This window comes from Bos grunniens, chromosome 24 (assembly GCF_055505025.1).
Source record: "Bos grunniens cultivar Pamir isolate PY7600 chromosome 24, Bosgru_T2T1.0, whole genome shotgun sequence".
In the NCBI taxonomy this organism is placed as follows: domain Eukaryota; kingdom Metazoa; phylum Chordata; class Mammalia; order Artiodactyla; family Bovidae; genus Bos; species Bos grunniens.
In genome coordinates, this window is record NC_141188.1 from 177,597 (window position 1) to 202,574 (window position 24,978).

At 59.3% G+C, this 24,978-nt stretch overlaps 1 long non-coding RNA gene across 1 annotated transcript; it reads left to right on the forward strand.

Moving 5' to 3' along the window:
• The first annotated feature begins 558 nt into the window (after window positions 1-558).
• On the forward strand, window positions 559-23,252 carry LOC147345764 (uncharacterized). Its single transcript, XR_015153359.1, has 2 exons — window positions 559-3,521; window positions 16,124-23,252. It is a non-coding gene; the product is annotated as an uncharacterized LOC147345764 (long non-coding RNA).
• The last annotated feature ends 1,726 nt before the right edge of the window (window positions 23,253-24,978 follow it).

Consider the following 24,978-nt stretch of genomic DNA (forward strand, 5'->3'; position numbering starts at 1 on the left):
GGAGCCACGTGGTTTTTCTCGAGTTACGGCGGGATTCTCGAGTTACGACGGGGAATTCAGGATGCCTCTTGTGTTGGCCCAGGCAAGTCCAATCTTCCATTCGAGTTGCGAAGGAAAGCTGGGGATTGCTCTCGAGTGATTGCAGGGCCAATAGACCTCATCTAGGCTTGTGTCCAGAAGCCAATGTTCCTCTCCAGGGGCGACAGGGATCTCGGGGTTGCATTCCAGACGCACCCGGGGAGACAGGCATTCATCTCGAGTGGAAGCAAAGAACCCCGCTCTGCTCTCGAATCGCGACGGGTATTTCTTGGAGCTCACTGGGTGGACTCAAGGGAGTCAAGCCTCCTGAGGCGTTTGGAGAGAGGTCGCGAGATTGGTCTCTAGGCCATGCAGGAGACGAAGGCCCTCATCTCTCGATGACGGGGGAATCTCGGGGTTGTTCTCGAGCGGCGGCCCCAGTGTGCGGTTTCTCACGAGGTACGACGGCGAGGTCAGTGAGCCTCGCCTGGGGCGCCAGGGAAGTCGGGTCTCCAGGCGAGTGGCGAGGGGGAGCGCCTCACTGGTCCCGAGCCATGGTAGGGGAATCTGGCCTCGAGACGTGTTGAAGAAGGTCTCTCGAGGTCTTTCCCGGGTTGAGGCAGGAAACCCTGGGTTCCCTCGACTTGTGCAGGTGACCTCAGGGGGCTTCTCATGGTGGCTCTGAGAAGCCAGGGAAACTGGAGGTGGGAGGGGCCTCTCGGGACCCCACTGGGTTTGGTGCATTGGAAGAGGGCCTCATCTCCAGTTGAGGCAGGAACCGCAGGGTACCTCTGATTTCAGACTCCGATCGCAGGGTCCCTGCAGACTGGGGACAGGAGAGTCAGGCCTCGTCTTGGGTTGAGGCATGGAACTCCGCTTGCCTCTCGAGATGTCCCCGGGGAGAGAGGCCGCTTGTTGAGCTGTATTTGGCACCTGGGGTTTTTCTTGAACGATGCACGGAAAAACTGCCCCTTCGTGTGGACTTCATTCACAGGGTGGAGTTCGGAGAGGTGTCCGGGCATCGGGTTCTTCTCAAGAGGGGACCGGGAAATCGGGGTCCTACGGAATGTGGAACCACCCACGAGGCCACGTCTGGAATGTCTTCGTGAGACCGGCCTCATCCTGAGGTGCGACCGGCAGGTCGGGAACCCCTTCCAGACAAAGCAGGGGAGTCGACCCTCCTGTCCAGATCAGGAGGGGAGAAAGGGCTCAGAGGAGGGGGTGCCGGAAAACCTCAGTGTTCCACTCGAGGGAGACCGGGATTTCGGGGAACTTTGTGGGTCGCATCAAGGGTGCCAAGTGCCCTTTCGACCTCCAATTCCTAACGTGGGACCTCTCCTGAGACGCTGTAGCGGGAAAGGGCTTCATCTTGCGATGACGGGGGAGCCACGTGGTTTTTCTCGAGTTACGGCGGGATTCTCGAGTTACGACGGGGAATTCAGGATGCCTCTTGTGTTGGCCCAGGCAAGTCCAATCTTCCATTCGAGTTGCGAAGGAAAGCTGGGGATTGCTCTCGAGTGACTGCAGGGCCAATGGACCTCATCTAGGCTTGTGTCCAGAAGCCAGTGTTCCTCTCCAGGGGCGACAGGGGTCTCGGGGTTGCATTCCAGACGCACCCGGGGAGACAGGCATTCATCTCGAGTGGAAGCAAAGAACCCCGCTCTGCTCTCGAATCGCGACGGGTATCTCTTGGAGCTCACTGGGTGGACTCAAGGGAGTCAAGCATCCTGAGGCGTTTGGAGAGAGGTCGCGAGATTGGTCTCTAGGCCATGCAGGAGACGAAGGCCCTCATCTCTCGATGACGGGGGAATCTTGGGGTTGTTCTCGAGCGGCGGCCCCAGTGTGCGGTTTCTCACGAGGTACGACGGCGAGGTCAGTGAGCCTCTCGTGGGGCGCCAGGGAAGTCGGGTCTCCACCCGAGTGGCGAGGGGGAGCGCGTCACTGGTCCCGAGCCATGGTAGGGGAATCTGGCCTCGAGACGTGTTGAAGAAGGTCTCTCGAGGTCTTTCTCGGGTTGAGGCAGGAAACCCTGGGTTCCCTCGACTTGTGCAGGTGACCTCAGGGGTCTTCTCATGGTGGCTCTGAGAAGCCAGGGAAACTGGAGGTGGGAGGGGCCTCTCGGGACCCCACTGGGTTTGGTGCATTGGAAGAGGGCCTCATCTCCAGTTGAGGCAGGAACAGCAGGGTACCTCTGATTTCAGACTCCGATCGCAGGGTCCCTGCAGACTGGGGACAGGAGAGTCAGGCCTCGTCTTGGATTGAGGCATGGAACTCCGCTTGCCTCTCGAGATGTCCCCGGGGAGAGAGGCCGCTTGTCGAGCTGTATTTGGAACCTGGGGTTTTTCCCGAACGATGCACGGAAAAACTGCCCCTTCCTGTGGACTTCATTCACAGGGTGGAGTTCGGAGAGGTGTCCGGGCATCGGGTTCTTCTCAAGAGGGGACCGGGAAATCGGGGTCCTACGGAATGTGGAACCACCCACGAGGCCACGTCTGGAATGTCTTCGTGAGACCGGCCTCATCCTGAGGTGCGACCGGAAGGTCGGGAACCCCTTCCAGACAAAGCAGGGGAGTCGACCCTCCTGTCCAGATCAGGAGGGGAGAAAGGGCTCAGAGGAGGGGGTGCCGGAAAACCTCAGTGTTCCTCTCGAGGGAGACCGGGATTTCGGGGAACTTTGTGGGTCGCATCAAGGGTGCCAAGTGCCCTTTCGACCTCCAATTCCTAACGTGGGACCTCTCCTGAGACGATGTAGCGGGAAAGGGCTTCATCTTGCGATGACGGGGGAGCCACGTGGTTTTTCTCGAGTTACGGCGGGATTCTCGAGTTACGACGGGGAATTCAGGATGCCTCTTGTGTTGGCCCAGGCAAGTCCAATCTTCCATTCGAGTTGCGAAGGAAAGCTGGGGATTGCTCTCGAGTGACTGCAGGGCCAATGGACCTCATCTAGGCTTGTGTCCAGAAGCCAGTGTTCCTCTCCAGGGGCGACAGGGATCTCGGGGTTGCATTCCAGACGCACCTGGGGAGACAGGCATTCATCTCGAGTGGAAGCAAAGAACCCCGCTCTGCTCTCGAATCGCGACGGGTATCTCTTGGAGCTCACTGGGTGGACTCAAGGGAGTCAAGCCTCCTGAGGCGTTTGGAGAGAGGTCGCGAGATTGGTCTCTAGGCCATGCAGGAGACGAAGGCCCTCATTTCTCGATGACGGGGAATCTCGGGGTTGTTCTCGAGCGGCGGCCCCAGTGTGCGGTTTCTCACGAGGTACGACGGCGAGGTCAGTGAGCCTCTCGTGGGGCGTCAGGGAAGTCGGGTCTCCACGCGAGTGGCGAGGGGGAGCGCGTCACTGGTCCCGAGCCATGGTAGGGGAATCTGGCCTCGAGACGTGTTGAAGAAGGTCTCTCGAGGTCTTTCTCGGGTTGAGGCAGGAAACCCTGGGTTCCCTCGACTTGTGCAGGTGACCTCAGGGGGCTTCTCATGGTGGCTCTGAGAAGTCAGGGAAACTGGAGGTGGGAGGGGCCTCTCGGGACCCCACTGGGTTTGGTGCATTGGAAGAGGGCCTCATCTCCAGTTGAGGCAGGAACCGCAGGGTACCTCTGATTTCAGACTCCGATCGCAGGGTCCCTGCAGACTGGGGACAGGAGAGTCAGGCCTCGTCTTGGGTTGAGGCATGGAACTCCGCTTGCCTCTCGAGATGTCCCCGGGGAGAGAGGCCGCTTGTCGAGCTGTATTTGGAACCTGGGGTTTTTTCCGAACGATGCACGGAAAAACTGCCCCTTCGTGTGGACTTCATTCACAGGGTGGAGTTCCGAGAGGTGTCCGGGCATCGGGTTCTTCTCAAGAGGGGACCGGGAAATCGGGGTCCTACGGAATGTGGAACCACCCACGAGGCCACGTCTGGAATGTCTTCGTGAGACCGGCCTCATCCTGAGGTGCGACCGGAAGGTCGGGAACCCCCTGCAGACAAAGCAGGGGAGTCGACCCTCCTGTCCAGATCAGGAGGGGAAAAAGGGCTCAGAGGAGGGGGTGCCAGAAAACCTCAGTGTTCCTCTCGAGGGAGACCGGGATTTCGGGGAACTTTGTGGGTCGCATCAAGGGTGCCAAGTGCCCTTTCGACCTGCAATTCCTAACGTGGGACTTCTCCTGAGACGCTGTAGCGGGAAAGGGCTTCATCTTGCGATGACGGGGGAGCCACGTGGTTTTTCTCGAGTTACGGCGGGATTCTCGAGTTACGACGGGGAATTCAGGCTGCCTCTTGTGTTGGCCCAGGCAAGTCCAATCTTCCATTCGAGTTGCGAAGGAAAGCTGGGGTTTGTTCTCGAGTGACTGCAGGGCCAATAGACCTCATCTAGGCTTGTGTCCAGAAGCCAATGTTCCTCTCCAGGGGCGACAGGGATCTCGGGGTTGCATTCCAGACGCACCCGGGGAGACGGGCATTCATCTCGAGTGGAAGCAAAGAACCCCTCTCTGCTCTCGAATCGCGACGGGTATGTCTTGGAGCTCACTGGGTGGACTCAAGGGAATCAAGCCTCCTGAGGCGTTTGGAGAGAGGTCGCGAGATTGATCTCTAGGCCATGCAGGAGACGAAGGCCCTAATCTCTCGATGAAGGGCGAATCTCGGGGTTGTTCTCGAGCGGCGGCCCCAGTGTGCGGTTTCTCACGAGGTACGACGGCAAAGTCAGTGAGCCTCGCGTGGGGCGCCAGGGAAGTCGGGTCTCCATGCAAGTGACGAAGGGGAGCTCGTCACTGCTCCCGAGCCATGGTAGGGGAATCTGGCCTCGAGACGTGTTGAAGAAGGTCTCTCGAGGTCTTTCTCGGGTTGAGGCAGGAAACCCTGGCTTCCCTCGACTTGTGCAGGTGACCTCAGGGGGCTTCTCATGGTGGCTCTGAGAAGCCAGGGAAACTGAGGTGGGAGGGGCCTCTCGGGACTCCACTGGGCTTGGTGCATTGAAAGAGGGCCTCATCTCCAGTTGAGGCAGGAAACGCAGGGTACTTCTGATTTCAGACTCCGATCGCAGGGTCCCTGCAGACTGGGGACAGGAGAGTCAGGCCTCGTCTTGGGTTGAGGCATGGAACTCCGCTTGCCTCTCGAGATGTCAACGGGGAGAGAGGCCGCTTGTCGAGCTGTATTTGGAACCTGGGGCTTTTCTCCGGACTTTGCACGGGCGAGTCACTGCCCCTTCGTGTTGACTTCATTCACAGGGTGGAGTTCTGAGAGGTGTCCGCGCATCGGGTTCTTCTCAAGAGGGGACGGGGAAATCGGGGTCCTACGGAATGTGGAACCACCCACGAGGCCACGTCTGGAATGTGTTCGTGAGACCGGCCTCATCCTGAGGTGCGACCGGAAGGTCGGGAACCCCTTCCAGACAAAGCAGGGGAGTTGACCCTCCTGTCCAGATCAGGAGGGGAGAACGGGCTCAGAGGAGGGGGTGCCAGAAAACCTCAGTGTTCCTCTCGAGGGAGACCGGGATTTCGGGGAACTTTGTGGGTCGCATCAAGGGTGCCAAGTGCCCTTTCGACCTCCAATTCCTAACGTGGGACTTCTCCTGAGACGCTGTAGCGGGAAAGGGCTTCATCTTGCGATGACGGGGGAGCCACGTGGTTTTTCTCGAGTTACGGCGGGATTCTCGAGTTACGACGGGGAATTCAGGATGCCTCTTGTGTTGGCCCAGGCAAGTCCAATCTTCCATTCGAGTTGCGAAGGAAAGCTGGGGATTGCTCTCGAGTGATTGCAGGGCCAATAGACCTCATCTAGGCTTGTGTCCAGAAGCCAATGTTCCTCTCCATGGGCGACAGGGATCTCGGGGTTGCATTCCAGATGCACCCGGGGAGACAGGCATTCATCTCGAGTGGAAGCAAAGAACCCCGCTCTGCTCTCGAATCGCGACGGGTATTTCTTGGAGCTCACTGGGTGGACTCAAGGGAGTCAAGCCTCCTGAGGCGTTTGGAGAGAGGTCGCGAGATTGGTCTCTAGGCCATGCAGGAGACGAAGGCCCTCATCTCTCGATGACGGGGGAATCTCGGGGTTGTTCTCGAGCGGCGGCCCCAGTGTGCGGTTTCTCACGAGGTACGACGGCGAGGTCAGTGAGCCTCGCCTGGGGCGCCAGGGAAGTCGGGTCTCCAGGCGAGTGGCGAGGGGGAGCGCCTCACTGGTCCCGAGCCATGGTAGGGGAATCTGGCCTCGAGACGTGTTGAAGAAGGTCTCTCGAGGTCTTTCCCGGGTTGAGGCAGGAAACCCTGGGTTCCCTCGACTTGTGCAGGTGACCTCAGGGGGCTTCTCATGGTGGCTCTGAGAAGCCAGGGAAACTGGAGGTGGGAGGGGCCTCTCGGGACCCCACTGGGTTTGGTGCATTGGAAGAGGGCCTCATCTCCAGTTGAGGCAGGAACCGCAGGGTACCTCTGATTTCAGACTCCGATCGCAGGGTCCCTGCAGACTGGGGACAGGAGAGTCAGGCCTCGTCTTGGGTTGAGGCATGGAACTCCGCTTGCCTCTCGAGATGTCCCCGGGGAGAGAGGCCGCTTGTTGAGCTGTATTTGGCACCTGGGGTTTTTCTCGAACGATGCACGGAAAAACTGCCCCTTCGTGTGGACTTCATTCACAGGGTGGAGTTCGGAGAGGTGTCCGGGCATCGGGTTCTTCTCAAGAGGGGACCGGGAAATCGGGGTCCTACGGAATGTGGAACCACCCACGAGGCCACGTCTGGAATGTCTTCGTGAGACCGGCCTCATCCTGAGGTGCGACCGGCAGGTCGGGAACCCCTTCCAGACAAAGCAGGGGAGTCGACCCTCCTGTCCAGATCAGGAGGGGAGAAAGGGCTCAGAGGAGGGGGTGCCGGAAAACCTCAGTGTTCCACTCGAGGGAGACCGGGATTTCGGGGAACTTTGTGGGTCGCATCAAGGGTGCCAAGTGCCCTTTCGACCTCCAATTCCTAACGTGGGACCTCTCCTGAGACGCTGTAGCGGGAAAGGGCTTCATCTTGCGATGACGGGGGAGCCACGTGGTTTTTCTCGAGTTACGGCGGGATTCTCGAGTTACGACGGGGAATTCAGGATGCCTCTTGTGTTGGCCCAGGCAAGTCCAATCTTCCATTCGAGTTGCGAAGGAAAGCTGGGGATTGCTCTCGAGTGACTGCAGGGCCAATGGACCTCATCTAGGCTTGTGTCCAGAAGCCAGTGTTCCTCTCCAGGGGCGACAGGGGTCTCGGGGTTGCATTCCAGACGCACCCGGGGAGACAGGCATTCATCTCGAGTGGAAGCAAAGAACCCCGCTCTGCTCTCGAATCGCGACGGGTATCTCTTGGAGCTCACTGGGTGGACTCAAGGGAGTCAAGCATCCTGAGGCGTTTGGAGAGAGGTCGCGAGATTGGTCTCTAGGCCATGCAGGAGACGAAGGCCCTCATCTCTCGATGACGGGGGAATCTTGGGGTTGTTCTCGAGCGGCGGCCCCAGTGTGCGGTTTCTCACGAGGTACGACGGCGAGGTCAGTGAGCCTCTCGTGGGGCGCCAGGGAAGTCGGGTCTCCACCCGAGTGGCGAGGGGGAGCGCGTCACTGGTCCCGAGCCATGGTAGGGGAATCTGGCCTCGAGACGTGTTGAAGAAGGTCTCTCGAGGTCTTTCTCGGGTTGAGGCAGGAAACCCTGGGTTCCCTCGACTTGTGCAGGTGACCTCAGGGGTCTTCTCATGGTGGCTCTGAGAAGCCAGGGAAACTGGAGGTGGGAGGGGCCTCTCGGGACCCCACTGGGTTTGGTGCATTGGAAGAGGGCCTCATCTCCAGTTGAGGCAGGAACAGCAGGGTACCTCTGATTTCAGACTCCGATCGCAGGGTCCCTGCAGACTGGGGACAGGAGAGTCAGGCCTCGTCTTGAGCTGAGGCATGGAACTCCGCTTGCCTCTCGAGATGTCCCCGGGGAGAGAGGCCGCTTGTCGAGCTGTATTTGGAACCTGGGGTTTTTCCCGAACGATGCACGGAAAAACTGCCCCTTCCTGTGGACTTCATTCACAGGGTGGAGTTCGGAGAGGTGTCCGGGCATCGGGTTCTTCTCAAGAGGGGACCGGGAAATCGGGGTCCTACGGAATGTGGAACCACCCACGAGGCCACGTCTGGAATGTCTTCGTGAGACCGGCCTCATCCTGAGGTGCGACCGGAAGGTCGGGAACCCCTTCCAGACAAAGCAGGGGAGTCGACCCTCCTGTCCAGATCAGGAGGGGAGAAAGGGCTCAGAGGAGGGGGTGCCGGAAAACCTCAGTGTTCCTCTCGAGGGAGACCGGGATTTCGGGGAACTTTGTGGGTCGCATCAAGGGTGCCAAGTGCCCTTTCGACCTCCAATTCCTAACGTGGGACCTCTCCTGAGACGATGTAGCGGGAAAGGGCTTCATCTTGCGATGACGGGGGAGCCACGTGGTTTTTCTCGAGTTACGGCGGGATTCTCGAGTTACGACGGGGAATTCAGGATGCCTCTTGTGTTGGCCCAGGCAAGTCCAATCTTCCATTCGAGTTGCGAAGGAAAGCTGGGGATTGCTCTCGAGTGACTGCAGGGCCAATGGACCTCATCTAGGCTTGTGTCCAGAAGCCAGTGTTCCTCTCCAGGGGCGACAGGGATCTCGGGGTTGCATTCCAGACGCACCTGGGGAGACAGGCATTCATCTCGAGTGGAAGCAAAGAACCCCGCTCTGCTCTCGAATCGCGACGGGTATCTCTTGGAGCTCACTGGGTGGACTCAAGGGAGTCAAGCCTCCTGAGGCGTTTGGAGAGAGGTCGCGAGATTGGTCTCTAGGCCATGCAGGAGACGAAGGCCCTCATTTCTCGATGACGGGGAATCTCGGGGTTGTTCTCGAGCGGCGGCCCCAGTGTGCGGTTTCTCACGAGGTACGACGGCGAGGTCAATGAGCCTCGCGTGGGGCGCCAGGGAAGTCGGGTCTCCATGCGAGTGGCGAGGGCGAGCGCGTCACTGGTCCCGAGCCATGGTAGGGGAATCTGGCCTCGAGACGTGTTGAAGAAGGTCTCTCGAGGTCTTTCTCGGGTTGAGGCAGGAAACCCTGGGTTCCCTCGACTTGTGCAGGTGACCTCAGGGGGCTTCTCATGGTGGCTCTGAGAAGCCAGGGAAACTGGAGGTGGGAGGGGCCTCTCGGGACCCCACTGGGTTTGGTGCATTGGAAGAGGGCCTCATCTCCAGTTGAGGCAGGAACCGCAGGGTACCTCTGATTTCAGACTCCGATCGCAGGGTCCCTGCAGACTGGGGACAGGAGAGTCAGGCCTCGTCTTGGGTTGAGGCATGGAACTCCGCTTGCCTCTCGAGATGTCCCCGGGGAGAGAGGCCGCTTGTCGAGCTGTATTTGCACCTGGGGTTTTTCCCGAACGATGCACGGAAAAACTGCCCCTTCGTGTGGACTTCATTCACAGGGTGGAGTTCGGAGAGGTGTCCGGGCATCGGGTTCTTCTCAAGAGGGGACCGGGAAATCGGGGTCCTATGGAATGTGGAACCACCCACGAGGCCACGTCTGGAATGTCTTCGTGAGACTGGCCTCATCCTGAGGTGCGACCGGAAGGTCGGGAACCCCTTCCAGACAAAGCAGGGGAGTCGACCCTCCTGTCCAGATCAGGAGGGGAGAAAGGGCTCAGAGGAGGGGGTGCCGGAAAACCTCAGTGTTCCTCTCGAGGGAGACCGGGATTTCGGGGAACTTTGTGGGTCGCATCAAGGGTGCCAAGTGCCCTTTCGACCTCCAATTCCTAACGTGGGACTTCTCCTGAGGCGCTGTAGCGGGAAAGGGCTTCATCTTGCGATGACGGGGGAGCCACGTGGTTTTTCTCGAGTTACGGCGGGATTCTCGAGTTACGACGGGGAATTCAGGATGCCTCTTGTGTTGGCCCAGGCAAGTCCAATCTTCCATTCAAGTTGCGAAGGAAAGCTGGGGATTGCTCTCGAGTGACTGCAGGGCCAATGGACCTCATCTAGGCTTGTGTCCAGAAGCCAGTGTTCCTCTCCAGGGGCGACAGGGATCTCGGGGTTGCATTCCAGACGCACCCGGGGAGACAGGCATTCATCTCGAGTGGAAGCAAAGAACCCCGCTCTGCTCTCGAATCGCGACGGGTATCTCTTGGAGCTCACTGGGTGGACTCAAGGGAGTCAAGCCTCCTGAGGCGTTTGGAGAGAGGTCGCGAGATTGGTCTCTAGGCCATGCAGGAGACGAAGGCCCTCATCTCTCGATGACGGGGAATCTCGGGGTTGTTCTCGAGCGGCGGCCCCAGTGTGCGGTTTCTCACGAGGTACGACGGCGAGGTCAGTGAGCTTCTCGTGGGGCGCCAGGGAAGTCGGGTCTCCACGCGAGTGGCGAGGGGGAGCGCGTCACTGCTCCCGAGCCATGGTAGGGGAATCTGGCCTCGAGACGTGTTGAAGAAGGTCTCTCGAGGTCTTTCTCGGGTTGAGGCAGGAAACCCTGGGTTCCCTCGACTTGTGCAGGTGACCTCAGGGGGCTTCTCATGGTGGCTCTGAGAAGCCAGGGAAACTGGAGGTGGGAGGGGCCTCTCGGGACCCCACTGGGTTTGGTGCATTGGAAGAGGGCCTCATCTCCAGTTGAGGCAGGAACCGCAGGGTACCTCTGATTTCAGACTCCGATCGCAGGGTCCCTGCAGACTGGGGACAGGAGAGTCAGGCCTCGTCTTGGGTTGAGGCATGGAACTCCGCTTGCCTCTCGAGATGTCCCCGGGGAGAGAGGTCGCTTGTCGAGCTGTATTTGGCACCTGGGGTTTTTCCCGAACGATGCACGGAAAAACTGCCCCTTCGTGTGGACTTCATTCACAGGGTGGAGTTCGGAGAGGTGTCCGGGCATCGGGTTCTTCTCAAGAGGGGACCGGGAAGTCGGGGTCCTACGGAATGTGGAACCACCCACGAGGCCACGTCTGGAATGTCTTCGTGAGACCGGCCTCATCCTGAGGTGCGACCGGAAGGTCGGGAACCCCTTCCAGACAAAGCAGGGGAGTCGACCCTCCTGTCCAGATCAGGAGGGGAGAAAGGGCTCAGAGGAGGGGGTGCCGGAAAACCTCAGTGTTCCTCTCGAGGGAGACCGGGATTTCGGGGAACTTTGTGGGTCGCATCAAGGGTGCCAAGTGCCCTTTCGACCTCCAATTCCTAACGGGGGTCTTCTCCTGAGGCGCTGTAGCGGGAAAGGGCTTCATCTTGCGATGACGGGGGAGCCACGTGGTTTTTCTCGAGTTACGGCGGGATTCTCGAGTTACGACGGGGAATTCAGGATGCCTCTTGTGTTGGCCCAGGCAAGTCCAATCTTCCATTCGAGTTGCGAAGGAAAGCTGGGGATTGCTCTCGAGTGACTGCAGGGCCAATAGACCTCATCTAGGCTTGTGTCCAGAAGCCAGTGTTCCTCTCCAGGGGCGACAGGGATCTCGGGGTTGCATTCCAGACGCACCCGGGGAGACAGGCATTCATCTCGAGTGGAAGCAAAGAACCCCGCTCTGCTCTCGAATCGCGACGGGTATCTCTTGGAGCTCACTGGGTGGACTCAAGGGAGTCAAGCCTCCTGAGGCGTTTGGAGAGAGGTCGCGAGATTGGTCTCTAGGCCATGCAGGAGACGAAGGCCCTCATCTCTCGATGACGGGGGAATCTCGGGGTTGTTCTCGAGCGGCGGCCCCAGTGTGCGGTTTCTCACGAGGTACGACGGCGAGGTCAGTGAGCCTCTCGTGGGGCGCCAGGGAAGTCGGGTCTCCATGCGAGTGGCGAGGGGGAGCGCGTCACTGCTCCCGAGCCATGGTAGGGGAATCTGGCCTCGAGACGTGTTGAAGAAGGTCTCTCGAGGTCTTTCTCGGGTTGAGGCAGGAAACCCTGGGTTCCCTCGACTTGTGCAGGTGACCTCAGGGGGCTTCTCATGGTGGCTCTGAGAAGCCAGGGAAACTGGAGGTGGGAGGGGCCTCTCGGGACCCCACTGGGTTTGGTGCATTGGAAGAGGGCCTCATCTCCAGTTGAGGCAGGAACCGCAGGGTACCTCTGATTTCAGACTCCGATCGCAGGGTCCCTGCAGACTGGGGACAGGAGAGTCAGGCCTCGTCTTGGGTTGAGGCATGGAACTCCGCTTGCCTCTCGAGATGTCCCCGGGGAGAGAGGCCGCTTGTCGAGCTGTATTTGGCACCTGGGGTTTTTCCCGAACGATGCACGGAAAAACTGCCCCTTCGTGTGGACTTCATTCACAGGGTGGAGTTCCGAGAGGTGTCCGGGCATCGGGTTCTTCTCAAGAGGGGACCGGGAAATCGGGGTCCTACGGAATGTGGAACCACCCACGAGGCCACGTCTGGAATGTCTTCGTGAGACCGGCCTCATCCTGAGGTGCGACCGGAAGGTCGGGAACCCCCTGCAGACAAAGCAGGGGAGTCGACCCTCCTGTCCAGATCAGGAGGGGAGAAAGGGCTCAGAGGAGAGGGTGCCAGAAAACCTCAGTGTTCCTCTCGAGGGAGACCGGGATTTCGGGGAACTTTGTGGGTCGCATCAAGGGTGCCAAGTGCCCTTTCGACCTCCAATTCCTAACGTGGGACTTCTCCTGAGACGCTGTAGCGGGAAAGGGCTTCATCTTGCGATGACGGGGGAGCCACGTGGTTTTTCTCGAGTTACGGCGGGATTCTCGAGTTACGACGGGGAATTCAGGCTGCCTCTTGTGTTGGCCCAGGCAAGTCCAATCTTCCATTCGAGTTGCGAAGGAAAGCTGGGGTTTGTTCTCGAGTGACTGCAGGGCCAATAGACCTCATCTAGGCTTGTGTCCAGAAGCCAATGTTCCTCTCCAGGGGCGACAGGGATCTCGGGGTTGCATTCCAGACGCACCCGGGGAGACGGGCATTCATCTCGAGTGGAAGCAAAGAACCCCTCTCTGCTCTCGAATCGCGACGGGTATGTCTTGGAGCTCACTGGGTGGACTCAAGGGAATCAAGCCTCCTGAGGCGTTTGGAGAGAGGTCGCGAGATTGATCTCTAGGCCATGCAGGAGACGAAGGCCCTAATCTCTCGATGAAGGGCGAATCTCGGGGTTGTTCTCGAGCGGCGGCCCCAGTGTGCGGTTTCTCACGAGGTACGACGGCAAAGTCAGTGAGCCTCGCGTGGGGCGCCAGGGAAGTCGGGTCTCCATGCAAGTGACGAAGGGGAGCTCGTCACTGCTCCCGAGCCATGGTAGGGGAATCTGGCCTCGAGACGTGTTGAAGAAGGTCTCTCGAGGTCTTTCTCGGGTTGAGGCAGGAAACCCTGGCTTCCCTCGACTTGTGCAGGTGACCTCAGGGGGCTTCTCATGGTGGCTCTGAGAAGCCAGGGAAACTGAGGTGGGAGGGGCCTCTCGGGACTCCACTGGGCTTGGTGCATTGAAAGAGGGCCTCATCTCCAGTTGAGGCAGGAAACGCAGGGTACTTCTGATTTCAGACTCCGATCGCAGGGTCCCTGCAGACTGGGGACAGGAGAGTCAGGCCTCGTCTTGGGTTGAGGCATGGAACTCCGCTTGCCTCTCGAGATGTCAACGGGGAGAGAGGCCGCTTGTCGAGCTGTATTTGGAACCTGGGGGTTTTCTCCGGACTTTGCACGGGCGAGTCACTGCCCCTTCGTGTTGACTTCATTCACAGGGTGGAGTTCGGAGAGGTGTCCGCGCATCGGGTTCTTCTCAAGAGGGGACGGGGAAATCGGGGTCCTACGGAATGTGGAACCACCCACGAGGCCACGTCTGGAATGTCTTCGTGAGACCGGCCTCATCCTGAGGTGCGACCGGAAGGTCGGGAACCCCTTCCAGACAAAGCAGGGGAGTTGACCCTCCTGTCCAGATCAGGAGGGGAGAAAGGGCTCAGAGGAGGGGGTGCCGGAAAACCTCAGTGTTCCTCTCGAGGGAGACCGGGATTTCGGGGAACTTTGTGGGTCGCATCAAGGGTGCCAAGTGCCCTTTCGACCTCCAATTCCTAACGTGGGACTTCTCCTGAGGCGCTGTAGCGGGAAAGGGCTTCATCTTGCGACGACGGGGGAGCCACGTGGTTTTTCTCGAGTTACGGCGGGATTCTCGAGTTACGACGGGGAATTCAGGCTGCCTCTTGTGTTGGCCCAGGCAAGTCCAATCTTCCATTCGAGTTGCGAAGGAAAGCTGGGGATTGCTCTCGAGTGACTGCAGGGCCAATAGACCTCATCTAGGCTTGTGTCCAGAAGCCAATGTTCCTCTCCAGGGGCGACAGGGATCTCGGGGTTGCATTCCAGACGCACCCGGGGAGACGGGCATTCATCTCGAGTGGAAGCAAAGAACCCCGCTCTGCTCTCGAATCGCGACGGGTATCTCTTGGAGCTCACTGGGTGGACTCAAGGGAGTCAAGCCTCCTGAGGCGTTTGGAGAGAGGTCGCGAGATTGGTCTCTAGGCCATGCAGGAGACGAAGGCCCTCATCTCTCGATGACGGGGGAATCTCGGGGTTGTTCTCGAGCGGCGGCCCCAGTGTGCGGTTTCTCACGAGGTACGACGGCGAGGTCAATGAGCCTCGCGTGGGGCGCCAGGGAAGTCGGGTCTCCATGCGAGTGGCGAGGGGGAGCACGTCACTGCTCCCGAGCCATGGTAGGGGAATCTGGCCTCGAGACGTGTTGAAGAAGGTCTCTCGAGGTCTTTCTCGGGTTGAGGCAGGAAACCCTGGGTTCCCTCGACTTGTGCAGGTGACCTCAGGGGGCTTCTCATGGTGGCTCTGAGAAGCCAGGGAAACTGGAGGTGGGAGGGGCCTCTCGGGACCCCACTGGGCTTGATGCATTGGAAGAGGGCCTCATCTCCAGTTGAGGCAGGAACCGCAGGGTACCTCTGATTTCAGACTCCGATCGCAGGGTCCCTGCAGACTGGGGACAGGAGAGTCAGGCCTCGTCTTGGGTTGAGGCATGGAACTCCGCTTGCCTCTCGAGATGTCCATGGGGAGAGAGGCCGCTTGTCGAGCTGTATTTGGAACCTGGGGTTTTTTCCGAACGATGCACGGAAAAACTGCCCCTTCGTGTGGACTTCATTCACAGGGTGGAGTTCGGAGAGGTGTCGGGCATCGGGTTCTTATCAAGAGGGGACCGGGAATTCGGGGTCCTTCGGAATGTGGATCCACCCACGAGGCCACGTCTGGAATGTCTTCGTGAGACCGGCCTCATCCTGAGGTGCGACCGGAAGGTCGGGAACCCCTTGCAGACAAAGCAGGGGAGTCGACCCTCCTGTCCAGATCAGGAGGGGAGAAAGGGCTCAGAGGAGCGGGTGCCGGAAAACCTCAGTGTTCCTCTCGAGGGAGACTGGGATTTCGGGGAACTTTGTGGGTCGCATCAAGGGTGCCAAGTGCCCTTTCGACCTCCAATTCCTAACGTGGGACTTCTCCTGAGACGCTGTAGCGGGAAAGGGCTTCATCTTGCGATGACGGGGGAGCCACGTGGTTTTTCTCGAGTTACTGCGGGATTCTCGAGTTACGACGGGGAATTCAGGCTGCCTCTTGTGTTGGCCCAGGCAAGTCCAATCTTCCATTCGAGTTGCGAAGGAAAGCTGGGGATTGCTCTCGAGAGACTGTAGGGCCAATAGACCTCATCTAGGCTTGTGTCCAGAAGCCAATGTTCCTCTCCAGGGGCGACAGGGATCTCGGGGTTGCATTCCAGACGCACCCGGGGAGACAGGCATTCATCTCGAGTGGAAGCAAAGAACCCCGCTCTGCTCTCGAATCGCGACGGGTATCTCTTGGAGCTCACTGGGTGGACTCAAGGGAGTCAAGCCTCCTGAGGCGTTTGGAGAGAGGTCGCGAGATTGGTCTCTAGGCCATGCAGGAGACGAAGGCCCTCATCTCTCGATGACGGGGGAATCTCGGGGTTGTTCTCGAGCGGCGGCCCCAGTGTGCGGTTTCTCACCAGGTACGACGGCGAGGTCTCTGAGCCTCTCGTGGGGCGCCAGGGAAGTCTGGTCTCCATGCGAGTGGCGAGGGGGAGCGCGTTATTGCTCCCGAGCCATGGTAGGGGAATCTGGCCTCGAAACGTGTTGAAGAAGGTCTCTTGAGGTCTTTCTCAGGTTGAGGCAGGAAACCCTGGGTTCCCTCGACTTGTGCAGGTGACCTCAGGGGCCTTCTCATGGTGGCTCTGAAAAGCCAGGGAAACTGGAGGTGGGAGGGGCCTCTCGGCACTCCACTGGGTTTGGTGCATTGGAAGAGGGCCTCATCTCCAGTTGAGGCAGGAACCGCAGGGTACCTCTGATTTCAGACTCCGATCGCAGGGTCCCTGCAGACTGGGGACAGGAGAGTCAGGCCTCGTCTTGGGTTGAGGCATGGAACTCCGCTTGCCTCTCGAGATGTCCCCGGGGAGAGAGGCCGCTTGTCGAGCTGTATTTGGAACCTGGGGTTTTTCCCGAACGATGCACGGAAAAACTGCCCCTTCGTGTGGACTTCATTCACAGGGTGGAGTTCGGAGAGGTGTCGGGCATCGGGTTCTTCTCAAGAGGGGACCGGGAAATCGGGGTCCTACGGAATGTGGATCCACCCACGAGGCCACGTCTGGAATGTCTTCCTGAGACCGGCCTCATCCTGAGGTGCGACCGGAAGGTCGGGAACCCCTTCCAGACAAAGCAGGGGAGTCGACCCTCCCTTCCAGATCAGGAGGGGAGAAAGGGCTCAGAGGAGGGGGTGCCGGAAAACCTCAGTGTTCCTCTCGAGGGAGACCGGGATTTCGGGGAACTTTGTGGGTCGCATCAAGGGTGCCAAGTGCCCTTGCGACCTCCAATTCCTAACGTGGGACTTCTCCTGAGACGCTGTAGCGGGAAAGGGCTTCATCTTGCGATGACGGGGGAGCCACGTGGTTTTTCTCGAGTTACGGCGGGATTCTCGAGTTACGACGGGGAATTCAGGCTGCCTCTTGTGTTGGCCCAGGCAAGTCCAATCTTCCATTCGAGTTGCGAAGGAAAGCTGGGGATTGCTCTCGAGTGACTGCAGAGCCAATAGACCTCATCTAGGCTTGTGTCCAGAAGCCAATGTTCCTCTCCAGGGGCGACAGGGATCTCGGGGTTGCATTCCAGACGCACCCGGGGAGACAGGCATTCATCTCGAGTGGAAGCAAAGAACCCCGCTCTGCTCTCGAATCGCGACGGGTATCTCTTGGAGCTCACTGGGTGGACTCAAGGGAGTCAAGCCTCCTGAGGCGTTTGGAGAGAGGTCGCGAGATTGGTCTCTAGGCCATGCAGGAGACGAAGGCCCTCATCTCTCGATGACGGGGGAATCTCGGGGTTGTTCTCGAGCGGCGGCCCCAGTGTGCGGTTTCTCACGAGGTACGACGGCGAGGTCAGTGAGCCTCTCGTGGGGCGCCAGGGAAGTCGGGTCTCCATGCGAGTGGCGAGGGCGAGCGCGTCACTGGTCCCGAGCCATGGTAGGGGAATCTGGCCTCGAGACGTGTTGAAGAAGGTCTCTCGAGGTCTTTCCCGGGTTGAGGCAGGAAACCCTGGGTTCCCTCGACTTGTGCAGGTGACCTCAGGGGGCTTCTCATGGTGGCTCTGAGAAGCCAGGGAAACTGGAGGTGGGATGGGCCTCTCGGGACCCCACTGGGCTTGGTGCTTTGGAAGAGGGCCTCATCTCCAGTTGAGGCAGGAAACGTAGGGTACCTCTGATTTCAGACTCCGATCGCAGGGTCCCTGCAGACTGGGGACAGGAGAGTCAGGCCTCGTCTTGGGTTGAGGCATGGAACTCCGCTTGCCTCTCGAGATGTCCCCGTGGAGAGAGGCCGCTTGTCGAGCTGTATTTGGAACCTGGGGTTTCTTCCGAACGATGCACGGAAAAACTGCCCCTTCGTGTGGACTTCATTCACAGGGTGGAGTTCGGAGAGGTGTCCGGGCATCGGGTTCTTCTCAAGAGGGGACCGGGAAATCGGGGTCCTACGGAATGTGGAACCACCCACGAGGCCACGTCTGGAATGTCTTCGTGAGACCGGCCTCATCCTGAGGTGCGACCGGAAGGCCGGGAACCCCTTGCAGACAAAGCAGGGGAGTCGACCCTCCTGTCCAGATCAGGAGGGGAGAAAGGGCTCAGAGGAGGGGGTGCCGGAAAACCTCAGTGTTCCTCTCGAGGGAGACCGGGATTTCGGGGAACTTTGTGGGTCGCATCAAGGGTGCCAAGTGCCCTTTCGACCTCCAATTCCTAACGTGGGACTTCTCCTGAGACGCTGTAGCGGGAAAGGGCTTCATCTTGCGATGACGGGGGAGCCACGTGGTTTTTCTCGAGTTTCGGCGGGATTCTCGAGTTACGACGGGGAATTCAGGATGCCTCTTGTGTTGGCCCAGGCAAGTCCAATCTTCCATTCGAGTTGCCAAGGAAAGCTGGGGATTGCTCTCGAGAGACTGTAGGGCCAATAGACCTCATCTAGGCTTGTGTCCAGAAGCCAATGTTCCTCTCCAGGGGCGACAGGGATCTCGGGGTTGCATTCCAGACGCACCCGGGGAGACAGGCATTCACCTCGAGTGGAAGCAAAGAACCCCGCTCTGCTCTCGAATCGCGACGGGTATCTCTTGGAGCTCACTGGGTGGACTCAAGGGAGTCAAGCCTCCTGAGGCGTTTGGAGAGAGGTCGCGAGATTGGTCTCTAGGCCATGCAGGAGACGAAGGCCCTCATCTCTCGATGACGGGGGAATCTCGGGGTTGTTCTCGAGCGGCGGCCACAGTGTGCGGTTTCTCACGAGGTACGACGGCGAGGTCTCTGAGCCTCTCGTGGGGCGCCAGGGAAGTCGGGTCTCCATGCGAGTGGCGAGGGGGAGCGCGTTATTGCTCCCGAGCCATGGTAGGGGTATCTGGCCTCGAAACGTGTTGAAGAAGGTCTCTTGAGGTCTTTCTCAGGTTGAGGCAGGAAACCCTGGGTTCCCTCGACTTGTGCAGGTGACCTCAGGGGCCTTCTCATGGTGGCTCTGAGAAGCCAGGGAAACTGGAGGTGGGAGGGGCCTCTCGGCACTCCACTGGGTTTGGTGCATTGGAAGAGGGCCTCATCTCCAGTTGAGGCAGGAACCGCAGGGTACCTCTGATTTCAGACTCCGATCGCAGGGTCCCTGCAGACTGGGGACAGGAGAGTCAGGCCTCGTCTTGGGTTGAGGCATGGAACTCCGCTTGCCTCTCGAGATGTCCCCGGGGAGAGAGGCCGCTTGTCGAGCTGTATTTGGAACCTGGGGTTTTTTCCGAACGATGCACGGAAAAACTGCCCCTTCGTGTGGAATTCATTCACAGGGTGGAGTTCGGAGAGGTGTCGGGCATCGGGTTCTTCTCAAGAGGGGACCGGGAAATCGGGGTCCTACGGAATGTGGATCCACCCACGAGGCCACGTCTGGAATGTTTTCCTGAGACCGGCCTCATCCTGAGGTGCGACCGGAAGGCCGGGAACCCCTTGCAGACAAAGCAGGGGAGTCGACCCTCCTGTCCAGATCAGGAGGGGAGAAAGGGCTCAGAGGAGGGGGTGCCGGAAAACCTCAGTGTTCCTCTCGAGGGAGACCGGGATTTCGGGGAACTTTGTGGGTCGCATCAAGGGTGCCAAGTGCCCTTTCGACCTCCAATTCCTAACGTGGGACTTCTCCTGAGACGCTGTAGCGGCAAAGGGCTTCATCTTGCGATGACGGGGGAGCCACGTGGTTTTTCTCGAGTTACGGCGGGATTCTCGAGTTACGACGGGGAATTCAGGATGCCTCTTGTGTTGGCCCAGGCAAGTCCAATCTTCCATTCGAGTTGCGAAGGAAAGCTGGGGATTGCTCTCGAGTGACTGCAGTGCCAATGGACCTCATCTAGGCTTGTGTCCAGAAGCCAATGTTCCTCTCCAGGGGCGACAGGGATCTCGGGGTTGCATTCCAGACGCACCCGGGGAGACAGGCATTCATCTCGAGTGGAAGCAAAGAACCCCGCTCTGCTCTCGAATCGCGACGGGTATCTCTTGGAGCTCACTGGGTGGACTCAAGGGAGTCAAGCCTCCTGAGGCGTTTGGAGAGAGGTCGCGAGATTGGTCTCTAGGCCATGCAGGAGACGAAGGCCCTCATCTCTCGATGACGGGGGAATCTCGGGGTTGTTCTCGAGCGGCGGCCCCAGTGTGCGGTTTCTCACGAGGTACGACGGCGAGGTCAGTGAGCCTCTCGTGGGGCGCCAGGGAAGTCGGGTCTCCATGCGAGTGGCGAGGGCGAGCGCGTCACTGGTCCCGAGCCATGGTAGGGGAATCTGGCCTCGAGACGTGTTGAAGAAGGTCTCTCGAGGTCTTTCTCGGGTTGAGGCAGGAAACCCTGGGTTCCCTCGACTTGTGCAGGTGACCTCAGGGGGCTTCTCATGGTGGCTCTGAGAAGCCAGGGAAACTGGAGGTGGGAGGGGCCTCTCGGGACCCCACTGGGTTTGGTGCATTGGAAGAGGGCCTCATCTCCAGTTGAGGCAGGAACCGCAGGGTACCTCTGATTTCAGACTCCGATCGCAGGGTCCCTGCAGACTGGGGACAGGAGAGTCAGGCCTCGTCTTGGGTTGAGGCATGGAACTCCGCTTGCCTCTCGAGATGTCCCCGGGGAGAGAGGCCGCTTGTCGAGCTGTATTTGCACCTGGGGTTTTTCCGAACGATGCACGGAAAAACTGCCCCTTCGTGTGGACTTCATTCACAGGGTGGAGTTCGGAGAGGTGTCCGGGCATCGGGTTCTTCTCAAGAGGGGACCGGGAAATCGGGGTCCTATGGAATGTGGAACCACCCACGAGGCCACGTCTGGAATGTCTTCGTGAGACTGGCCTCATCCTGAGGTGCGACCGGAAGGTCGGGAACCCCTTCCAGACAAAGCAGGGGAGTCGACCCTCCTGTCCAGATCAGGAGGGGAGAAAGGGCTCAGAGGAGGGGGTGCCGGAAAACCTCAGTGTTCCTCTCGAGGGAGACCGGGATTTCGGGGAACTTTGTGGGTCGCATCAAGGGTGCCAAGTGCCCTTTCGACCTCCAATTCCTAACGTGGGACTTCTCCTGAGGCGCTGTAGCGGGAAAGGGCTTCATCTTGCGATGACGGGGGAGCCACGTGGTTTTTCTCGAGTTACGGCGGGATTCTCGAGTTACGACGGGGAATTCAGGATGCCTCTTGTGTTGGCCCAGGCAAGTCCAATCTTCCATTCGAGTTGCGAAGGAAAGCTGGGGATTGCTCTCGAGTGACTGCAGGGCCAATGGACCTCATCTAGGCTTGTGTCCAGAAGCCAGTGTTCCTCTCCAGGGGCGACAGGGATCTCGGGGTTGCATTCCAGACGCACCCGGGGAGACAGGCATTCATCTCGAGTGGAAGCAAAGAACCCCGCTCTGCTCTCGAATCGCGACGGGTATCTCTTGGAGCTCACTGGGTGGACTCAAGGGAGTCAAGCCTCCTGAGGCGTTTGGAGAGAGGTCGCGAGATTGGTCTCTAGGCCATGCAGGAGACGAAGGCCCTCATCTCTCGATGACGGGGAATCTCGGGGTTGTTCTCGAGCGGCGGCCCCAGTGTGCGGTTTCTCACGAGGTACGACGGCGAGGTCAATGAGCCTCGCGTGGGGCGCCAGGGAAGTCGGGTCTCCATGCGAGTGGCGAGGGGGAGCACGTCACTGCTCCCGAGCCATGGTAGGGGAATCTGGCCTCGAGACGTGTTGAAGAAGGTCTCTCGAGGTCTTTCTCGGGTTGAGGCAGGAAACCCTGGGTTCCCTCGACTTGTGCAGGTGACCTCAGGGGGCTTCTCATGGTGGCTCTGAGAAGCCAGGGAAACTGGAGGTGGGAGGGGCCTCTCGGGACCCCACTGGGCTTGATGCATTGGAAGAGGGCCTCATCTCCAGTTGAGGCAGGAACCGCAGGGTACCTCTGATTTCAGACTCCGATCGCAGGGTCCCTGCAGACTGGGGACAGGAGAGTCAGGCCTCGTCTTGGGTTGAGGCATGGAACTCCGCTTGCCTCTCGAGATGTCCCCGGGGAGAGAGGCCGCTTGTCGAGCTGTATTTGGAACCTCGGGTTTTTCCCGAACGATGCACGGAAAAACTGCCCCTTCGTGTGGACTTCATTCACAGGGTGGAGTTCGGAGAGGTGTCCGGGCATCGGGTTCCTCTCAAGAGGGGACCGGAAAATCGGGGTCCTACGGAATGTGGAACCACCCACGAGGCCACGTCTGGAATGTCTTCGTTAGACCGGCCTCATCCTGAGGTGCGACCGGAAGGTCGGGAACCCCTTCCAGACAAAGCAGGGGAGTCGACCCTCCTGTCCAGATCAGGAGGGGAGAAAGGGCTCAGAGGAGGGGGTGCCGGAAAACCTCAGTGTTCCTCTCGAGGGAGACTGGGATTTCGGGGAACTTTGTGGGTCGCATCAAGGGTGTCAAGTACCCTTTCGACCTCCAATTCCTAACGTGGGACTTCTCCTGAGACGCTGTAGCGGGAAAGGGCTTCATCTTGCGATGACGGGGGAGCCACGTAGTTTTTCTCGAGTTACGGCGGGATTCTCGAGTTACGACGGGGAATTCAGGCTGCCTCTTGTGTTGGCCCAGGCAAGTCCAATCTTCCATTCGAGTTGCGAAGGAAAGCTGGGGATTGCTCTCGAGTGACTGCAGGGCCAATAGACCTCATCTAGGCTTGTGTCCAGAAGCCAATGTTCCTCTCCAGGGGCGACAGGGATCTCGGGGTTGCATTCCAGACGTACCCGGGGAGACAAGCATTCATCTCGAGTGGAAGCAAAGAAGCCCGCTCTGCTCTCGAATCGCGACGGGTATCTCTTGGAGCTCACTGGGTGGACCCAAGGGAGTCAAGCCTCCTGAGGCGTTTGGAGAGAGGTCGCGAGATTGGTCTCTAGGCCATGCAGGAGACGAAGGCCCTCATCTCTCGATGACGGGGGAATCTCGGGGTTGTTCTCGAGCGGCGGCCCCAGTGTGCGGTTTCTCACGAGGTACGACGGCGAGGTCAGTGAGCCTCGCCTGGGGTGCCAGGGAAGTCGGGTCTCCATGCGAGTGGCGAGGGGGAGTGCGTCACTGCTCCCGAGCCATGGTAGGGGAATCTGGCCTCGAGACGTGTTGAAGAAGGTCTCTCGAGGTCTTTCCCGGGTTGAGGCAGGAAACCCTGGGTTCCCTCGACTTGTGCAGGTGACCTCAGGGGGCTTCTCATGGTGGCTCTGAGAAGCCAGGGAAACTGGAGGTGGGAGGGGCCTCTCGGGACTCCACTGGGTTTGGTGCATTGGAAGAGGGCCTCAGCTACAGTTGAGGCAGGAACCGCAGGGTACCTCTGATTTCAGACTCCGATCGCAGGGTCCCTGCAGACTGGGGACAGGAGAGTCAGGCCTCGTCTTGGGTTGAGGCATGGAACTCCGCTTGCCTCTCGAGATGTCCATGGGGAGAGAGGCCGCTTGTCGAGCTGTATTTGGAACCTGGGGTTTTTTCCGAACGATGCACGGAAAAACTGCCCCTTCGTGTGGACTTCATTCACAGGGTGGAGTTCGGAGAGGTGTCGGGCATCGGGTTCTTATCAAGAGGGGACCGGGAATTCGGGGTCCTTCGGAATGTGCATCCACCCACGAGGCCACGTCTGGAATGTCTTCGTGAGACCGGCCTCATCCTGAGGTGCGACCGGAAGGTCGGGAACCCCTTGCAGACAAAGCAGGGGAGTCGACCCTCCTGTCCAGATCAGGAGGGGAGAAAGGGCTCAGAGGAGCGGGTGCCGGAAAACCTCAGTGTTCCTCTCGAGGGAGACCGGGATTTCGGGGAACTTTGTGGGTCGCATCAAGGGTGCCAAGTGCCCTTTCGACCTCCAATTCCTAACGTGGGACTTCTCCTGAGACGCTGTAGCGGGAAAGGGCTTCATCTTGCGATGACGGGGGAGCCACGTGGTTTTTCTCGAGTTACTGCGGGATTCTCGAGTTACGACGGGGAATTCAGGCTGCCTCTTGTGTTGGCCCAGGCAAGTCCAATCTTCCATTCGAGTTGCCAAGGAAAGCTGGGGATTGCTCTCGAGAGACTGTAGGGCCAATAGACCTCATCTAGGCTTGTGTCCAGAAGCCAATGTTCCTCTCCAGGGGCGACAGGGATCTCGGGGTTGCATTCCAGACGCACCCGGGGAGACAGGCATTCATCTCGAGTGGAAGCAAAGAACCCCGCTCTGCTCTCGAATCGCGACGGGTATCTCTTGGAGCTCACTGGGTGGACTCAAGGGAGTCAAGCCTCCTGAGGCGTTTGGAGAGAGGTCGCGAGATTGGTCTCTAGGCCATGCAGGAGACGAAGGCCCTCATCTCTCGATGACGGGGGAATCTCGGGGTTGTTCTCGAGCGGCGGCCCCAGTGTGCGGTTTCTCACCAGGTACGACGGCGAGGTCTCTGAGCCTCTCGTGGGGCGCCAGGGAAGTCTGGTCTCCATGCGAGTGGCGAGGGGGAGCGCGTTATTGCTCCCGAGCCATGGTAGGGGAATCTGGCCTCGAAACGTGTTGAAGAAGGTCTCTTGAGGTCTTTCTCAGGTTGAGGCAGGAAACCCTGGGTTCCCTCGACTTGTGCAGGTGACCTCAGGGGCCTTCTCATGGTGGCTCTGAAAAGCCAGGGAAACTGGAGGTGGGAGGGGCCTCTCGGCACTCCACTGGGTTTGGTGCATTGGAAGAGGGCCTCATCTCCAGTTGAGGCAGGAACCGCAGGGTACCTCTGATTTCAGACTCCGATCGCAGGGTCCCTGCAGACTGGGGACAGGAGAGTCAGGCCTCGTCTTGGGTTGAGGCATGGAACTCCGCTTGCCTCTCGAGATGTCCCCGGGGAGAGAGGCCGCTTGTCGAGCTGTATTTGGAACCTGGGGTTTTTCCCGAACGATGCACGGAAAAACTGCCCCTTCGTGTGGACTTCATTCACAGGGTGGAGTTCGGAGAGGTGTCGGGCATCGGGTTCTTCTCAAGAGGGGACCGGGAAATCGGGGTCCTACGGAATGTGGATCCACCCACGAGGCCACGTCTGGAATGTCTTCCTGAGACCGGCCTCATCCTGAGGTGCGACCGGAAGGTCGGGAACCCCTTCCAGACAAAGCA